A 21,779-nucleotide genomic window follows, 5' to 3' on the forward strand; every position below is an offset into this window, starting at 1 on the left:
TAAACATCAATTTGCTTAATACTGGAGAGGTAAAATCCCCTTCAGTATCTATCATCATTTTCAGGAATCGAATCGATTCTCAGAAAGGATTCGAAAGAAATAAGAAAGAATTTTTGAATTTACTCCCGGTACCAACTCCGGAATGCGATTCCATTTCAGCGTGTGAGGTTTAAATTCCAACCTAATTTTTGGGCAGGGGAACGGCGTCCCGTTCTCCGCAATTTATAAGATGATATTAAGAAAATATTTATAAGGATATATGTATCCTTATAAACATCAATTTGCTTAATACTGGAGAGGTAAAATCCCCTTCAGTATCTATCATCATTTTCAGGAATCGAATCGATTCTCAGAAAGGATTCGAAAGAAATAAAAAAGAATTTTTGAATTTACTCCCGGTACCAACTCCGGAATGCGATTCCATTTCAGCGTGTGAGGTTTAAAGTCCAACCTAATTTTTGGGCAGGGGAACGGCGTCCCGTTCTCCGCAATTTATAAGATGATACTAAGAAAATATTTATAAGGATATATGTATCCTTATAAACATCAATTTGCTTAATACTGGAGAGGTAAAATCCCCTTCAGTATCTATCATCATTTTCAGGAATCGAATCGATTCTCAGAAAGGATTCGAAAGAAATAAAAAAGAATTTTTGAATTTACTCCCGGTACCAACTCCGGAATGCGATTCCATTTCAGCGTGTGAGGTTTAAAGTCTAACCTAATTTTTGGGAAGGGGAACGGCGTCCCGTTCCCCGCAATTTGTAAGATGATACTAAGAAAATATTTATAAGGATATATGTATCCTTATAAACATCAATTTGATTAATACTGGAGAGGTAAAATCCCCTTCAGTATCTATCATCTTTTTCACGAATCGAATCGATTCTCAGAAAGGATTCGAAAGAAATAAAAAAGAATTTTTGAATTTACTCCCGGTACCAACTCCGGAATGCGATTCCATTTCAGCGTGTGAGGTTTAAAGTCCAACCTAATTTTTGGGCAGGGGAACGGCGTCCCGTTCCCCGCAATTTGTAAGATGATACTAAGAAAATATTTATAAGGATATATGTATCCTTATAAACATCAATTTGATTAATACTGGAGAGGTAAAATCCCCTTCAGTATCTATCATCTTTTTCACGAATCGAATCGATTCTCAGAAAGGATTCGAAAGAAATAAAAAAGAATTTTTGAATTTACTCCCGGTACCAACTCCGGAATGCGATTCCATTTCAGCGTGTGAGGTTTAAAGTCCAACCTAATTTTTGGGCAGGGGAACGGCGTCCCGTTCCCCGCAATTTGTAAGATGATACTAAGAAAATATTTATAAGGATATATGTATCCTTATAAACATCAATTTGCTTAATACTGGAGAGGTAAAATCCCCTTCAGTATCTATCATCATTTTCAGGAATCGAATCGATTCTCAGAAAGGATTCGAAAGAAATAAAAAAGAATTTTTGAATTTACTCCCGGTACCAACTCCGGAATGCGATTCCATTTCAGCGTGTGAGGTTTAAAGTCCAACCTAATTTTTGGGCAGGGGAACGGCGTCCCGTTCTCCGCAATTTATAAGATGATATTAAGAAAATATTTATAAGGATATATGTATCCTTATAAACATCAATTTGCTTAATACTGGAGAGGTAAAATCCCCTTCAGTATCTATCATCATTTTCAGGAATCGAATCGATTCTCAGAAAGGATTCGAAAGAAATAAGAAAGAATTTTTGAATTTACTCCCGGTACCAACTCCGGAATGCGATTCCATTTCAGCGTGTGAGGTTTAAAGTCCAACCTAATTTTTGGGCAGGGGAACGGCGTCCCGTTCTCCGCAATTTATAAGATGATATTAAGAAAATATTTATAAGGATATATGTATCCTTATAAACATCAATTTGCTTAATACTGGAGAGGTAAAATCCCCTTCAGTATCTATCATCATTTTCAGGAATCGAATCGATTCTCAGAAAGGATTCGAAAGAAATAAGAAAGAATTTTTGAATTTACTCCCGGTACCAACTCCGGAATGCGATTCCATTTCAGCGTGTGAGGTTTAAAGTCCAACCTAATTTTTGGGCAGGGGAACGGCGTCCCGTTCTCCGCAATTTATAAGATGATATTAAGAAAATATTTATAAGGATATATGTATCCTTATAAACATCAATTTGCTTAATACTGGAGAGGTAAAATCCCCTTCAGTATCTATCATCATTTTCAGGAATCGAATCGATTCTCAGAAAGGATTCGAAAGAAATAAGAAAGAATTTTTGAATTTACTCCCGGTACCAACTCCGGAATGCGATTCCATTTCAGCGTGTGAGGTTTAAAGTCCAACCTAATTTTTGGGCAGGGGAACGGCGTCCCGTTCTCCGCAATTTATAAGATGATATTAAGAAAATATTTATAAGGATATATGTATCCTTATAAACATCAATTTGCTTAATACTGGAGAGGTAAAATCCCCTTCAGTATCTATCATCATTTTCAGGAATCGAATCGATTCTCAGAAAGGATTCGAAAGAAATAAGAAAGAATTTTTGAATTTACTCCCGGTACCAACTCCGGAATGCGATTCCATTTCAGCGTGTGAGGTTTAAATTCCAACCTAATTTTTGGGCAGGGGAACGGCGTCCCGTTCTCCGCAATTTATAAGATGATATTAAGAAAATATTTATAAGGATATATGTATCCTTATAAACATCAATTTGCTTAATACTGGAGAGGTAAAATCCCCTTCAGTATCTATCATCATTTTCAGGAATCGAATCGATTCTCAGAAAGGATTCGAAAGAAATAAGAAAGAATTTTTGAATTTACTCCCGGTACCAACTCCGGAATGCGATTCCATTTCAGCGTGTGAGGTTTAAAGTCCAACCTAATTTTTGGGCAGGGGAACGGCGTCCCGTTCTCCGCAATTTATAAGATGATATTAAGAAAATATTTATAAGGATATATGTATCCTTATAAACATCAATTTGCTTAATACTGGAGAGGTAAAATCCCCTTCAGTATCTATCATCATTTTCAGGAATCGAATCGATTCTCAGAAAGGATTCGAAAGAAATAAGAAAGAATTTTTGAATTTACTCCCGGTACCAACTCCGGAATGCGATTCCATTTCAGCGTGTGAGGTTTAAATTCCAACCTAATTTTTGGGCAGGGGAACGGCGTCCCGTTCTCCGCAATTTATAAGATGATATTAAGAAAATATTTATAAGGATATATGTATCCTTATAAACATCAATTTGCTTAATACTGGAGAGGTAAAATCCCCTTCAGTATCTATCATCATTTTCAGGAATCGAATCGATTCTCAGAAAGGATTCGAAAGAAATAAGAAAGAATTTTTGAATTTACTCCCGGTACCAACTCCGGAATGCGATTCCATTTCAGCGTGTGAGGTTTAAAGTCCAACCTAATTTTTGGGCAGGGGAACGGCGTCCCGTTCTCCGCAATTTATAAGATGATATTAAGAAAATATTTATAAGGATATATGTATCCTTATAAACATCAATTTGCTTAATACTGGAGAGGTAAAATCCCCTTCAGTATCTATCATCATTTTCAGGAATCGAATCGATTCTCAGAAAGGATTCGAAAGAAATAAGAAAGAATTTTTGAATTTACTCCCGGTACCAACTCCGGAATGCGATTCCATTTCAGCGTGTGAGGTTTAAAGTCCAACCTAATTTTTGGGCAGGGGAACGGCGTCCCGTTCTCCGCAATTTATAAGATGATATTAAGAAAATATTTATAAGGATATATGTATCCTTATAAACATCTATTTGCTTAATACTGGAGAGGTAAAATCCCCTTCAGTATCTATCATCATTTTCAGGAATCGAATCGATTCTCAGAAAGGATTCGAAAGAAATAAGAAAGAATTTTTGAATTTACTCCCGGTACCAACTCCGGAATGCGATTCCATTTCAGCGTGTGAGGTTTAAAGTCCAACCTAATTTTTGGGCAGGGGAACGGCGTCCCGTTCTCCGCAATTTATAAGATGATATTAAGAAAATATTTATAAGGATATATGTATCCTTATAAACATCAATTTGCTTAATACTGGAGAGGTAAAATCCCCTTCAGTATCTATCATCATTTTCAGGAATCGAATCGATTCTCAGAAAGGATTCGAAAGAAATAAGAAAGAATTTTTGAATTTACTCCCGGTACCAACTCCGGAATGCGATTCCATTTCAGCGTGTGAGGTTTAAAGTCCAACCTAATTTTTGGGCAGGGGAACGGCGTCCCGTTCTCCGCAATTTATAAGATGATATTAAGAAAATATTTATAAGGATATATGTATCCTTATAAACATCAATTTGCTTAATACTGGAGAGGTAAAATCCCCTTCAGTATCTATCATCATTTTCAGGAATCGAATCGATTCTCAGAAAGGATTCGAAAGAAATAAGAAAGAATTTTTGAATTTACTCCCGGTACCAACTCCGGAATGCGATTCCATTTCAGCGTGTGAGGTTTAAAGTCCAACCTAATTTTTGGGCAGGGGAACGGCGTCCCGTTCTCCGCAATTTATAAGATGATATTAAGAAAATATTTATAAGGATATATGTATCCTTATAAACATCAATTTGCTTAATACTGGAGAGGTAACATCCCCTTCAGTATCTATCATCATTTTCAGGAATCGAATCGATTCTCAGAAAGGATTCGAAAGAAATAAGAAATAATTTTTGAATTTACTCCCGGTACCAACTCCGGAATGCGATTCCATTTCAGCGTGTGAGGTTTAAAGTCTAACCTAATTTTTGGGAAGATGATTAAGAAAGGATAATTAAGATAATTATCTTAATCAATTAAGATAATTAAGAAAGGATTCGAAAGAAATAATCGTCGGAATAAAGATTCTTTCCCTACCATAACCAGTACTATAAATTAATTCTAAAGATACGCATGCTCCTCTCCTCATCCTTCACATGTTTAGCGGTTCATCTCTCTTCATAATTGTGTTCGACTCAATTGATATTATACCACACCACCGGCTAAAATGTCCTCGATTACTTAAGTAATCATGATATCAGTTGAATACGATTTTTAGGAAACTTAGTAGCAGCCAGCCTCACTTCTTTTATAGTACAATAAAAAAAAAATTCTGTCTCTTCACCTGACCTTACACACAATTGCGTCCCGGGATTGATGCGATCTAAACCGGCGATTCAGCCCCTGATGGTCCAGGCGTGAACAAAAAAAAAGCGAAGTGAGCCAGCGCGCCAGTCGCAAGCTTGTGATATGTACATATACTCGTAATTACATACTACTAGTAATAATTTTTCGAAAGGGCGAACCGTACGCTGTTCCCCGAAATTTATAAAATGGAAATTTTTAAATTAGTTATAAAGAAACATACATATATATATATATGAATGTTTGTCTGTCGTCTTTTACCTTCTTAGACCGTTTATCCGATAGCGAAGAAACTTTGGGGAACGGTTGGACGCATGCCAGGATACGATTCAGAATTAGTTTGGATCCGCTAGATGGCGCTGGGGTTGCCATATTAGAAAAGTTATATTCATGGACCGATTTGGTTCATATTCAGAATATAAATTAGAAATATTTTTGCAAAAACTATATTCGCTATGTGGGGCCGGTATATATTATATATGTATATATATATAAGGCATGTTTGTATGTGTGTCCGATAAAGACCAAAAAACTAATGGTCCGATTTTTGTGCTGGCAAAATGGGAAAAGGGGAAAACTGGAAAGGGTAAAAATAAACTTTGTGAGGGTAGAGGAAGAAGGATGAAAGGGAGAAGTTGGAAAGGGAAAATGGGAAGGAGAATATCTGGAAGGTAAAATTTGTGAAATTTTCAATTGTGTTCATTTAAACTCTCTCCTCACTCTGTCGCAGTCACACTCTCTCTTTCTCAGCTACATTTCTGCATTGTTATTGAATAAAGAAAACAAATTTTGCATTTACACCCGGTACCAACTCCGGAATGCGATTCCATTTCAGCGGGTTAGGTTTAAAGTTTAACCTAATTTTTGGGAAGGGGAACGGCGTCCCTTGCCCCGCAATTTATTAGATGATATTAAGAAAAGGATATATGTATTCTTATAAACCTCAATTTGCTTAATACTGGAGAAGAAAAATCCCTTTCAGTATTTATTACTTTTTTCAGGAATCGAATCGATTCTCAGAAAGGATTCGAAAGAAATAATCGTCCGAATAAAGATTCTTTTCCTACCTAAACCAGTACTATAAATTACTTCTAATGATGCGCATGCTCCTCTCCTTATGCTTCACATGTTTAGCGGTTCATCTCTCTTGATAATTGTGTTCGACTCAATTGATGTTATACCACACCATCTGCTGAAATGTCCTCGATTCCTTAAGTAAACGTTTTATTGGTTGAATACGATTTTTAGGAAACTTTGTAGCAGCCAGCCTCACTTCTTTTATGGTTCAATAAAAAAAATCCATTCTCTTCACCCGACCTTACACGCAATTGCGTCCCGGGATTGAAGCGATCTAATGCGGCGATTCAGCCCCAGGCGCGAAAACACAAAAAGCTAAGTGAGGCAGCGTGCGAGTCGCAAGCTTGTGATATGTGCGTTATTATCGCTGTACATATACTTGCAATTACATACTTGTAATTATTTTTTGAAAAAATTGTAAAATGGAAATTTATAAATTAGTTATAAAGAAACATATATATATATATATATATATATATATATATATATAAAATTGTTTTTCTGTATGTCTCTTTTCCTTCCTAAACCGTTCATCCGATAGCGATGAAACTTTAAGGAACGGTTGGACGCATGCTAGGGAAGGTTTCAGAATTAGTTTGGACTCGCTAGGTTGCGCTGGCGTTGAGACATTCGAAAAATTGTATTTATGGCCCGGTTTGCCTTATTCAGATAACATGTTACTTACATAGAAAGATTTCTCTCTGCAAAAAATGAACCCGCTAGATGGCGCTGGGGTTGACATTAGAAAAATTATATTTATGGTCCGATGTGGTTCATATTCAGAATATGAATAAGAAGTATTTTTGCAAAAACTATACCCGCTAGTTGGGGCCGGTGTCAAGATATTTATGAAACAAACAAACAAACAAACAGACTTTTTTATTCTATATAAAGGCATGTTTGCATGTGTGTGCGGTAAAGGCCAAAAAGCTAATGGACCGATTTTTGCGCGGGCAAAAGGACAAAAGGAAAAAATGGAAAACGGGGGAAAGGGGAAAAGGTAGAAAGAGTAAAGGAGAAAACTGTAGAGTAAAGAGGTGGTGAGTAAAGGGTAAAAAATAAACTGCAAGATGGTCGATGTTGAAGGGTGAAAGGGAAAAGAGGAAGGGGTGAATGTGTTAAAGGTAAAATTTGTGAAGTTTAGTTTAATTTTTTTATCAAATTTTCAATTGTGTTCATTTAAACTCTCTCCTCTCTCTGTCTCAGTCTCACTCTCTCTTTCTCATCTACATTTCTGCATGGTTGTTGAATAAACAAAAGAATTTTTGAATTTACTCCCGGGACCAACTCCGGAAAGCGATTCCATTTCAGCGGGTTAGGTTTCAAGTCCGCCGTTCCCAGCAATTTATGAGGATATATGTATCCTTATAAATATCAATTTGCTTAATACTGGAGAGGTAAAATCCCCTTCAGTATCTATCATCTTTTTCACGAATCGAATCGATTCTCAGAAAGGATTCAAAAGAAATAAGAAAGAATTTTTGAATTTACTCCCGGTACCAACTCCGGAATGCGATTCCATTTCAGCGTGTGAGGTTTAAAGTCTAACCTAATTTTTGGGAAGGGGAACGGCGTCCCGTTCCCCGCAATTTATAAGATATTAAGAAAATATTTATAAGGATATATGTATCCTTATAAACATCAATTTGCTTAATACTGGAGAGGTAAAATCCCCTTCAGTATCTATCATCTTTTTCACGAACCGAATCGATTCTCAGAAAGGATTCGAAAGAAATAAAAAAGAATTTTTGAATTTACTCCCGGTACCAACTCCGGAATGCGATTCCATTTCATCGTGTGAGGTTTAAAGTCTAACCTAATTTTTGGGAAGGGGAACGGCGTCCCGTCACCCGCAATTTATAAGATGATATTAATAAAATATTTATAAGGATATATGTATCCTTATAAATATCAATTTGCTTAATACTGGAGAGGTAAAATCCCCTTCAGTATTTATCATCTTTTTCAGGAATCGAAAGAAATAATCGTACGAATAAAGATTCTTTCCATATCATAACCAGTACTATAAATTAATTCTAATGATGCGCATGCTCCTCTCCCTCCTCTTCATTCACATATTTAGCCGGTTCATCTTTCTTCATACTTCTGCTTGACTCAATTGATGTTATATCACACACCACCTGCTAAAATGTCCTCGATTCCTTAACTAAACATATGATTATTTATAGGTTGAATACGAATTTTAAGGAAACTTAGTCGCAGCCAGCCTCACTTCTGTAAGGAAATAAAAAAAAAAAATTCAGTCTCTTCACCTGACACTATTCGCAATTGCCGGGATTAAAGCGATCTAATTTTGCGATTCAGCCCTGATGGTCCAAGCGTGAACAAAAAAAAATGCTTAGTTAGTCAGCGCGCGTGTCACAAGCTTGTGATATGTGCGGCGTTATCGCCGTACATATTTACTCGTAATTACATACTACTAGTATTAATTTTTTAAAGGGGGAACGGCGTACGCTGTTCCCCGAAATTTATAAAGTGTATTAATTACTCTTCATCGTATCCTTATAAATGACAATTTGTGTAGTACTGGTGGGATAAATGTTTCTGTTTCAGGAATCGATTCTTTCGATACGATTCTCAGAATGGATCGTCTCACCGAATCTTAAAAATATAAAAGTAAATATAGAAAATCACACTAACTTCACCGCGTCACACAAAGCTCTGGAGATATTTTTTCTAAACCAGAAACTTCTCGATGTCATGTTATTTAGTTTTCGGTAGGGTTGAATGAAATTACACATACTTACGACCTCTCCTGTTAACGGTAGATATCGCGATGTTGATGTTGGTATCCAGGATAGCAGCGTGTCATATTCCAGGCGTGGAAACTCCAAGCGCTAGATTTTTGATTTTGTGACTGCGTTCGTTCTGTTCCCCGGGCACTTTTGAAAGATGTTGTTTGCACTATCTCCTCTTCCCGTATTCTTAGAAATATGTGAATCGTGTAGTGCTGCAAAAGTAAAGATAAATTTAGTTCGCTCTTGCGTTGGTATATACGTTATTTTCCAGTGTGATATCTGTACTTGATAAAATTCCTTAGTAAGATACTTGTATGGCAGTAGTAATAGAGGGCAAGTACTAATCATTTGTGCAAGTACTACATTATACAAGGAATGTTCGGTTTAACTTACCGTATCGTTACAGCATTTAAAAAAAAGAAGGACTTAACAGTTTTTACAGTTTAACAAAAATTTAATTACAATGTAATATATTCATCTCTTTCATCCACCGTTTTTTTTTAATAATTTTTATTTAAATTATATTCTGCAGAAAAACATTAAAAAAAGATAGCTATTGACCTCAATCTTTTGTGTTGGTTTTCGATAATTTTTGATTTTTGAATCGTGAATCATGTATAATTTTCATAAAAAAATTTTTTATAACTAATTTATAAACATTTATTATGAAAAATGTTAAATACCAGCTGAACTCTTTATCACGATCGCAGTACAAAAATAAAATTTCAATTAACTCCTGTGAAGAGGTAGTCTGGGTTTCCCTGGTAGCGATTAATTGCAGAAATCATCAGTAGATAACGCTAGTGATATATTATTTATATGGTAGTTTCCCAATTTTGGTGACAATTGGTCGACCAGTGTGCTGTATCACTGTTCATTTTTTTACAGACATTATTTGGGGTACGGCTTTACCCTGTGTGTTGTAACGTTTGCGAAGTAAATAATTCTCATTATATATATATATATATGACTCTAAATTATGATTATGATTATATATTGACTATAATGATACTTTTCTCATACTGTATCTAATGCTATTATCTTCAATGCAGCCTGAATGGAGTAATCAAAATTTAGTAAAGCTTCTAGAAATTATTGACTTGTTACAATGCCATTTAAGGTGTTATCGTTCATACTTTAGACCGGTTGTGCCACACATATACGTGCGCAAGGAAAACAAACCGCTGGCTCTTCAGATTATTCTACAATATTTTAGACATTTCTGGAGTCGACTATTGACCTTATTAAACAGGTCAAAACATCAAAGTGAAGGAAAAATTAAAAATAGAAGAACCTTTATAAAAAGCCTCGCTTGGGAACTTCTGAGACCACACATGCTGGAACAATTAATCAGTCCAAACTTACGGACTGAACTCCGCTCTCTGCTGATAAAATCTTAGAAATTCAAACACCAAGTGAAGTAACTACAACTAAGAAAGCAGACTGGGAGATGTTTTTCCTGTGATCGAAAAACCACACTCAATATAACCCGAACAGCACATGCTCTCAACGAGGGCTTATTACTACTGCAGTTAAGCAAAAAATCCAAATGTTTCAAAATTGAAACATCGCTTTATTTAGAGGAGTGATAGTGACATTTTTGGCCCAGTCGATTGCAATCAAAACAGTAAGTGCACAATTAGATGTTACGAAAGTCTTAAATATAAAATTTTAATATTCAGCGGCTAATCGTTTTTGAGTTATGCCTGTACATACTAATAGATTCAAGTCTGAACTAGTCAATATGGATTCAGGGATGGTAAACGTGGATATTTCCGATGAAATCTGAAAACCTAAATTTTTCGCGGTCACATTACTTCCTCTACTTCGTACAAGGAAGTAAAAGAGGGTTTGTTTACCAAAGAATTTTTAACGAATTTTACTTTAAAAATTTCTATATTTAATTTCAATTTCCATACACGTTTCACCTTATGACTAATAATTATATATATATATATATATATATATATATATATATATAGTAAATGATGTAGAAAGTTCTATATAATATATATATTGTAGAAATAGAACTTTTTTTTTTTTACAAATTTCAAGATTTTATTTTTTTGGTTGAAAATTTAGGATACAACGAAGTAAGTGGCAAATAAGTTTAATACTTTGCTAATACGAATAGCCGACCAAAAAAGTTTTAAATATTTTTAAAAGTTTCTTCATTGTTGTAAAAAATAATCAAATGTTTTTTCTAAAAGTTATTCTGTCATTTAAAGTCTTATGTTTAGAAAGATTTTTTTAAGTAACCGTTTTAACAGAAAACAATACTAAGAATAAATCATAATTTTTACGTAAAATTATGTGTGAATTCACATGTAATTTAATCATATAGTTGTGTAAAATTATTTAATGTGTAAGTTGAAAGCTCCTAAATTTGGTTTTTTGACGCCTCAGATGTTTTAAATAACTTAGTTAGAACTTTTTTCTTTTTTTTTCGTCGTCGGAGAGAAACCCTTGCGGGCCTACCCTAAAAACCCCCTCACACAACATGGATTATCGGGCCCACCTTACAGTATTATCACAGCTCCCCATGTGTCTTTTCTCCATCCACACCTCCATTGCTGGCCCTACACCTCGAACTCATCAGGATCCTACGGTTTGTTTATTTTTATTAACCTTCACCTTGTGGCCGGGAACCTGTCCAAGGAAGACTCAGAGGTAATTATTCACCCCTGGACATCTTCCACCATCTTTTTCGGATGATCTTAACCAATTTAGTAGACACAACGTGCCGCGATGGTTCGGTTTGTAGTATAGTCCCAATGATGTTCTCTGACGAAATAAAAAATGCCAAAAACACGCAATAATCAGCCTATTTATCAACCAATTTTTTTTTTCAAAAATATTCTGGACAATATATAATTATTGACAGATTAATAAGATAAAAACATTTGTAAAAAATAAAAATCATGTACTTTTACTGCATGCAATGTGTTAAATTAAAAATCGGTAACTAACATAGGCGAAAGGAAAACTTTACTAAAAACATAAAAAGACATGTGATATATACTTGTAAATCAATTACTTTTTGTTGTGAAGAATGTAAAATTTATTTTATTATTATTCTTTATAATTGTGTGAAAAGCAAAAATTTATTTATTCAAAATAATCGCATTCAACTTTATTCAAAAACTATCGCACCGTAAAGAGCTAGCGGACTTTTGCAAGAAATTCATGCACTTGTCAAAATCATAATTTTAGTGACAGGTCAAATTTTGAATTGTTATTTCTTTATTATACTACCCGTAATCCTTAAAACATTTCTGAACGTGTTGCATTCTTCCTCATCCCTAATTTCATTTTTCTTTCAGTACCACCAGTAGACACTTATGTAAATATCTTTACTTTTTGAATAAAAAAGAAAATAACGAGCTCGGAATAAGACAGAGGAAGAGAATTATACATAAACGCTCTTATAATCCATCTTAAACAAAAAAAAATTAGAAGGAAAGAGATTATAAGCCGGCGAGATGAAAACTATTGTCAGTACACATTTAACAGAGAAATTGAGTTCCTCCTCACTGTTCTAAAGCGAGAGTTCCTATACGACTCTATGTCCCATGAGAGCCAAAGAATAGGTCAAGAGTGAATAAAATGTAGAATCCAATTCCAATTTAGATTTGTGACAGACGTTAAATTCTTCGATCTTACCCTAACTATATATATCCATCAAGAAATAAAATACTTTTATACGTTGAACAAATTTTTATTAAGATATTTTATCTAATGTATCTCATTTAAAGCACTACGTCTTATCGATTCAAATTGAACTATTTGAATAAAAAAAGGATTGCATAGCGTAATCGATTCGTTATTTAAATTACAGTTATCATAAAGTAATAATTCTTGCTCCACTGGATGACTGATCCCATCTGTTTTCTAAATTCGTGCACATAGTACACGTAATATTTTCAAAATACCCAATCGAAAAAATACATGAGCATCAGAATAAAACTATTAATACATACACATATATATATATATATATATATATGTATGCGTATATATATATATATATATATATATATATATATATATATATATGTGTGTGTGTGTGTGTGTGAGAGAGAGAGAGAGAGAAAATTGGTAGTGAAAGCATTGGATTAAACGTATTAATGTAGCTGAAAGGACAGTTTTAATTAGTTTTGAATACTGTACCAATATGCCAGAGATTTTATTCTCTATGTATTTGAGAATTCTTCATTGTCCCATTGACTGTGTTCATTGAACGGGGCTAGTGTGTTTATATTCGTGTATCTGATTGTTCTTACAAAATTAACTTACTAAAACACATTACATTACATTATACATGTATGTATGTATGTTTATGCACAGTTTTTAACTCTTTTATATAAAACGTATTTTTAAGTAAATTATTATTCTTCAAGTAATTTTTGTTTCAATAATAAAAAATTTTGCTCTTTGATCCGTTTTTAAGTACATTTAGAGTACTTGAACGTAGAGATGAAATTTTTTCTGGCCTAATATTTTCGCGTATATACATATATATATATATATATATATATATATATATATATTTGAATAAGAAAATTATTAAAGCATAATGTAAAAATTTTTTTTTTTCTTTTTGCTTAAATTATTAATCACTACTAAAACTTTTGAAGCTTGTACATTGGAATATGAAAATTGAATTTTATAGCGTATGAAAAACGCCATGCCTGACTGGATTCGAACTCGGGCTCCCCGAATGAAAGGCTAAAACGTTACCGCTCCGCCATGGAGATCTTTACTTTTTAATTATTTTCAAATCAATATATAGAGTGTAACCATAGGATTGAGACGAGAGTTTGATACATTCAAGGTATACATTTTTTTTAGACGTTTCTTAAATTCAATAAGCGTTCAAGTCATAGTTATCTGTTTATTTAATTTGCAAGCACACTTAATATCTTTTTTCTTCAAAGAGTCAATTTTCAATAGTTTTCAGAGATTTAATTTAAATTATTTCTTACAGTAAATTATTCTACTTGTATGAAATCGTTTTACTTAGTTCTTTGATATGACTCTCCGCTTCATAAATTTTAAAGTAAATTTAGCTTGACGTGTCAAAAATAAATATAAATATGTTTACAAATTTATATTATTATATATAACGTATAATAAAAAATATATTTTTAATATAAATAAATGCGTAAGCTTACTCTCTGTCTTATCCATTCCTTTCTTATGACCGGCGTGACAGTTTTTAAAGTCATCTAGTCTGAACAAAGTAATATCGACTTCCTTGCTGTAGGTATATTAATACAGTAATTGCACTTAATCATGTAATGTAAAATTTACCATGGAAACAGAAAACAACTATTGTTTAAATTTTTTAGGCATAAAAATATACAATAATCTATATATATAAAAATGAATGTTTGTCTGTCTGTATGTCTGTTATGCCTTCCTAAACCGTTCATCCGATAGCTATGAAACTTTGGGGAATGGTTGGACGCATGCCAGGGAAGGTTTCTGAATCAGTTTGGACCCGCTAGATGGCGCTGGCGTCGATATATTTCGAAAAATTGTATTTATGGTCCGATTTGCCTCATATTCAGAATACATTTTACTTACATGGAAAGAATTATCTCTGAAAAAAATGAACCCGCTAGATGGCGCTGGGGTTGAGATATTTAGAAAAATTATATTTATACACCGATTTGGTTCATATTCAGAATATGAATATTAGTTACGTGAAAAGAAATATTTTTGCAAAAACTATATCCGCTAGGAGGGCTCGGTGGCACGAAACAAATAAACAAACAAATATACAAACAAACTTTTTTATTATATATATTTGTATAAAAGGCATGTTCGTATGTGTGTCCGCTAAAGACCAAAAAACTAATGAACCGATTTATGCACAGGCAAAAGGGAAAATGGAAAACTGGGAAAAGGTGGAAAGTGAAAAGGGGAAACGGGAAAGAGTAAAAAGGAAACTTTGAGAGGGGTGAGGGAGAAGGGTGAAAGGGAAGTTGGCAAAGGAAAAGGGGAGGAGAATAGGTTAAAGGTAAAATTTTTGAAGTTCAGTTTATCAAATTTTCAATTTGAAACATGAGTTTATTTAAATGAGTTCATTTAAACTCTCTCTTTCCCACTCTCTCTCTTTATATATATATATATATATATATATCAATAACGAAGCATTGCCGGGTCTGCTAGTAACATATAAGTCTATATGAAAGAAAATCGACAAACTAGGTTAGAATTCTTTGATTGTACTTTTTTCAGTGATAATATAAAATAATAGAATATTATTTTTGTAAATAAATAATTAAATTCATTAAAATTGCAGAATTTTGTATAAAATTTCTCTGCGAAGACACAATTAAACGTTTTATCTCTGTAATCATCCGAATCATGTTTATAAAAATATAGTATTTGCACATCTGTAAAATATCCGTAGAAAACTATCAGAGAGTAGTAAAATACTGGTAGAGAGATTTTTAGGAAATATTATCGACCGCCTGGACATAGTACGAGAATATATTACAGCAAAACAGCGTTCACATGCTTTGCTATATTGTTTTGTCACTGGTTTCACATTCATTGCTAAGCTATGGTTTTTCTTTTCTCTTTCAAATTCAATGTTACTTCTGTTCTGTTGCACAGAAGTTTAGCTGTTTGGTTTTGTATTCTGCAAATTAATATTATTTCTTTTTAAGAAACTATAATTTAAAGTTTGAGCCCTGTATTCCGATGATTTTATGTTCCGTATAGAATCTTATTTGTTAATTAATTATTCTATCGGAATATAAAAGAATTTTTATTAAAATATAATACGAAAGTCGAATGTAAAAAAAAAAAGATAAATAGATCATTTAAGACCACCGTGCAAAATTTTAAAGACTCAACAAATCTTTATTTCTTTTTATTACTTGATTTCGTCGCATAAGCTTTAAGCTTGTGTATGTGATATGAAAATGGAATTTTGTAGCTTATTAAAAATGCCATGCCTGAACGGGATTCGAACCAGGAAATTCCTGATGAAAAGCAGAGAAACTTAAGATGAAAATCTACACGATAGAAATGTTTAATTCAACATCAAATAAGTAAATAAATCTACCGATATGAACTCTGCATTTATCCTTAAAAATATTGTTATTTCTAAGATATCTAAGTATTCGTTTAACAAAATAACAGAGATAAATATGAAATGTGAAAAAAAAAATTATAATAGGTAAAAAATAAAGATTAACAATTACTATTACAAAATTTTTACGTAAAGTAAAGGAAAATAATAAATATCAAATCAAGTTAAAAATAATTAGTTCTACAGGATTTATCCTTTACTCTTCTGTGTTACTGTCCTGTTCTTTATTACTGTCTGTATTATAGTTATAAAAAAAAAAAACTAAACAACTACAAACTAAACTAATACAAACTATGTTTGTATTTCCGTTCGTATGAATGCACACATATATATGTGCGTCGCATTGTGTTATTTTTGGCCTTATATTTCAGAGTTGACCATACCGATTTTCTTCAAATTTAGCTCAAATATTTTTATAAATGGGGCATTTTTATTATTATTTTCAAAATTCGTTGAGTGGGTAATATCGCGAAAAATCAATTTGGGATTCTCTTGAAAGGAATTTTAGAGAAAACTTTTTTTAAAGCAAATTTGTTATCTACAATGTATACATAAATAATCAAAAACAATTATTCTTCAATAACAACCCGGTGGGTTCGCAATACCGGGCTAGAATTTGTGAAAAAACCAGTGAACGGTGTTATCAAAAAGCAGCGAAGTTACATCGTGTGTGGAAGAAATTATGAAACCATTTATACTAAAATACATGCATTTACATAGAACACTATTATTTAAATTATGTAAATTAACATCACATATCCATTAAATAATGTAGCCATTAAAATGAATAGAAAAAATATAAAGTAATAATTTTGGTTATTTTGATTATAACAGCATTTTTACATATTTGTTCTTTATTTATCGTAAATCTTTATAATATATTATTTTGTTTTAACTGGTTATTCTAAGAAACATTGGATATTTTCAAAACGAAAACTTTTAACTAACATAAATTTTTTAACTTCTATAACTTATAATTTGTCCGTCTCATTGGCCATGAATTTGGCTAATTGTTGTAATTTTTAACTAAAACATGGTATATGCATCAACTTTTTGTAGTTGGGAATATAAATATGCAAAAAAAAAATCAAATATATAATTTTGTTTCAAAGCTTTTAAAAATAAATGACAAATACTTGTCACCTTTAATAGCTTAAATATTTTATTACTCCTCCGTATATTCCTGAACATTAAATTTAATATTAAAAATAATAAAATGTACGTCCTCATTTCAAGATGTAGAATGTGGAGTGCCAAAAGAAGTGTCCTTCTTCCCTTGTTTTTCTTATTGTTTATTAATTATTTAACTCGATATATTCAACCGTTCATTATTACCCTTTTTTCTTTCTTTTTTTTTCCTATTTAGTCTCTGGGAATCACCATCAAGTATTACTTCAAAGGATGAATGAGGATGATATATGAGTGTAAGTAAAGTGTAGTCTTATGGTGCCTCAGATAGACCATTTTTAAGATGTGTGGTTAATTGAAACCCAATCACTAAATAACACCGGTATCCACGATCTAGTATTCAAATGCGTATAAAAGTAAATTACCTTTGCTAAGATTTGAACGTTGAAACTCTTAACTTCGGAATCGGCTGATTAGCTAAGATGCGTTGACCACTAGACCAACCCGTTGGGTTTCATTATTATCCTGTTTGAAGACATGTTACATCTGTAGTCAAAGGTAATTATTTAAAAGAACTTAAAAATTCTACATTAGCAGTTGAAAAATTTATTTACTGGAAAGATTGTAGCCATTTAACGTTAAATATATATATATATATATATATATATATATATATATATATACAGAGTCTGGCAGAATGATCTGACTATTCTGCACTCATCGTTATGTTGGCATAATTATCAGTGAGATGGCTGGACCACTGTCCAGCCTAGCACTAATCATACCATTTTAGTTGCCATCATGAGTCGTTGAACATCGTTCGTTTGTGTTAGAAGCCTATTTTAAAAATAACGGTTTCCTTATCAATACGCAGCGTTTATTTCGCAAACATTTTAATTTAAATCGAAACGCATCTATTCCCAGTAGAAGTTCAATATTACTGAATATTCTTTGTTTTGAAATCTATTTTTAAATAAATCACATACCTCTTGTTAAGATCGAACTGTATTACCGTACCCGTAAATCATCAACAGAGTTATTCTTTCGGTTTCAATTAAAGAAGGCATTGTGTTATTTGAAGATTTAAAATATTTAACGAAATTAAATAAATGAACGAGAAAACTAATAAAAATCTCACCAAGCAAAACAAATTTGAACCACTAAGCCTACAACTTAAATTTTACTAGCACTATCAAATTTTACCATTACAAGTATGTTGAAGTAAAATAGTGAAATGAGGAGTTAATAAGTTGCATTGTTTCAACGTAATACAAACTGCATTGTTGTAAATTAACTGCTGATTTACTCACCTAAATTTGTAATATATTTTTTAAGTAAGTATTTCCAGATGATTCGTTTCATTTACGATAATTACCAAATATCGGCTGATGTTAACGCTGGTAGTTCATTTTTCTTTACAAAGTATTATCAGTTGTAATAGTCATTTAATTTATGTTGTTAATTATTACAAATTATTTATTAATATCAATATTATAGCGCTGTTTAATGTTCGTTATTGTGTGCATTATGAATGTAAAATGCAATATAATTTAACAATCAGTCCGTTTTACTGTTAACACGATTTTGCATTTTTGCACGTCATTGCTGATTTGAATGCTTATAACTCGATAACAAAGGCATTAACAGAAAAATGGATTTCACCAATGTTTTTCTGGTAAAATATATTATACGAAAATTTAGAATTGAATTTAATTAAAATATTAATTTTAGTTGATCGATACACATATACGTTACGCACATATATATTTTTTTTGATTAACATTCACATTTATATTTAATTACCACAACTTTTCAAAAAATCAACAAAAAAATCTTATATTTATCGTATCTACGAGTACATGACAGTTATATTGAATAGTAAACTTACGAAAACAACAAAAAAGTTCTAAATAAAATAACCATTAAAAAACAATTAAACAAAATACCTGACTGCTAATTGTACACATCTACTTTGAATAATAATGAAACCAATAAATAAATAGTTAAACAAGGTTTTCTTTCTTTTCTTACAGACATTTTTTCAGGAAAGAATAATTTACTCAATGATATGAAATTGAATATTATTTACACATTTTATGTAATGTTCAGGTGTCTGTTACTTTTAACAAAGTGGAAGGTATTAAAGTCACCATATCATATAACCTATACAGGTACCGGACTACAAGATAAAGTGTAGAAGTTATATTAAATTTCATATCGCTGATTGTCTTACTGTATCTTCCAAAAATGCCTGTTTAAATTATTTTTTGTTGGTTTTTCATTATTATTCTAGGTAGGTGTGTACAATTAGTAGTCGAGGTTTTGTTTTCTTAATAAGAATGTTATTTGTGATTGTTATCCCTAGGTATCCCATGTTTACTTTATTTATTGATAGAGGCATACAAGTACATATAATATACTTGTACGTATAAGGTAAAAACTGCTGAGAAAAAATCCCTTTCGGCACTCCGGAAGGCGGAGTTAGATTTCATCAGTGCTCAGTAGGGGATGAAAAAAATGTCCAACTTAAAGTTAAGAAAAACTTCAAATTTACTCAATACGACAATGATTGCACGTGAAAAAAGTTTCACATGTTCAGCATACGACAAGCCCATCTTTTTACAATATTGGCCATCCCATGCCGTAAGGGTTGGTCTTATCAAAAAATTGTATCAGACAAAAGTTTTAGGCAATGTTTAGAGGACTAAACCGATTCGATATTGTGCCTATTAACTAAGGTACGATATTTTTATCGGTCATGTAACATAACATCGGAGGTCGTGTGACATACCGTGAGATTGAGGCATCTTTGGGCTTTAGTATGACAAGCATCAATAAGATATTACGTGATCATCGGTCGTAAAGAAGATTTGTTCGCGTTGGATCCCGCATAATCTGACAAAAGCTCAAAAGAAGGTTCGTGTCGATTGGTGCAAGGAAATGTTAAAAAAATACGTTCAAGGTGCATCAAAGGCTGTGTATAACATCTATGCAGGTGACGAAACATGTAAACTGCAATCGACTGTATGGCTCTTCCAAGACGAGCCAAATCCAACAAAAGTTGTTCGCGAAAGAAGCACATCAAAACAATAGTTGCCTCCAACTATTGTTCAGCATTATCTGTTTCTTCGGCATTATCGGTCACGTGGCGACAGTGGCATTAGAGCAACGTAGAACGGTCGATTCAGAATTGTATACGACCATTTGTTTGCCAGAAGTGTTCGGAGAAATTTGGAAAAAGTCGAAGAGGCGAATCATTCATCATGGCAATGCGAACTCTCACTCATCGAGTCTAACATAGGAAATTTTGACCGGCCAAAACATCGAATTGATGGGTCATCCGCCGTACAGCCCTGATTTGGCACCCAATGACTTTTTTTTATTCACACACATCAAAAAAAAAAAATTACGTGGTCAACGATTTTCGACACCCGAATAAGCGGTTGTTGCATTCAAAACTCATGTTTTGGAGTTACCTCAATCGGAGTGGAAAAAGTGCTTCGAAAATTGATTCAAACGCATGCAAAAGTGTATTGATCTTTATTAAGAATATTTTGAAAAATAATAAAACCAATTTCGATCATAAATATTTGTTTTTTCATTATTAGTCCAGAAATTTAAATAGAAACCCTAACATAGATTGGAGAAAATGTATTGCAGTATTTATTGATACGCAATTAATAGGCGACAACTGTAGAGAACAGTGGATTTCTGAAAAAATTGAAAGATGTCTTATAGCAAGGACGAAATGGACGCACTGCTTCCTTCACTGACGTACTCTTGCCACAAAAAATATGCTGGAAAATTTCAAACAAATTCTTTGTGAAGCAGTAAAAATGGTTTATTTTATTAAATGTCGATCATTAAAGAATAGGCTGTTTGCTAAACTATGCGATGAAACGGGTGAAAGTAAAGATTTCTTCTGTTCCATACAGAAGTCAGATGGTTGTCGCGGGGGAAAGTGTTAACCCGATTATTGGGATTTCGAAATTAATTAATATTTTTCCACGATAAAAAAATTTTCAATATTTTTACATAATAAATCAGTATTATATATGTTGCTGTTGATTTACTTTGCTGATGTATTTCCGCATTTAAACGACTTGAATGTGAATTTATACGGACTTGATAAAAAGCATTTCATTAATGAAAGACAAAGGCCATGTTTTTATTAAGAAGCTTGATATTTGGATTATTGCTTTCAATGCAAAAATGTTGTTATGTTTCCACTCACTTCCGATAATATTAAGAAAAATTTGGATGAAAAAGGTATTATTATTCACCACAGTTTGAATGCATGAAGATGCATTTTCGTGAGCTAAAAATTCAGTTGGCAGAGTAGTTCCCAGAAGATAAAAAGATTTCTTGAAGATATGGAACTGAATCCATTAAATAAATGGAAATGTTGTTGCAACTGCTAAGTTACCGGTTGAAATTCACGACCAGCTAATAGATACGTCTGCCGATAAAATCTTACTGTAATTCACACCCGAAGATTTAGGTACGTTTTGGCTTGCTCGTTGAAGTTTAGTCACATAGCATTGAAAATATTA

General features: G+C 32.7%; 1 protein-coding gene across 1 annotated transcript in view; it reads left to right on the forward strand.

Moving 5' to 3' along the window:
- Positions 1-21,779, forward strand: part of LOC142332003 (uncharacterized) — a 369,173-nt gene that overhangs the window by 65,741 nt on the left and 281,653 nt on the right. The window lies entirely within an intron of this gene.

This window comes from Lycorma delicatula, chromosome 11 (assembly GCF_047948215.1).
Source record: "Lycorma delicatula isolate Av1 chromosome 11, ASM4794821v1, whole genome shotgun sequence".
Taxonomy (NCBI): Eukaryota; Metazoa; Arthropoda; class Insecta; order Hemiptera; family Fulgoridae; genus Lycorma; species Lycorma delicatula.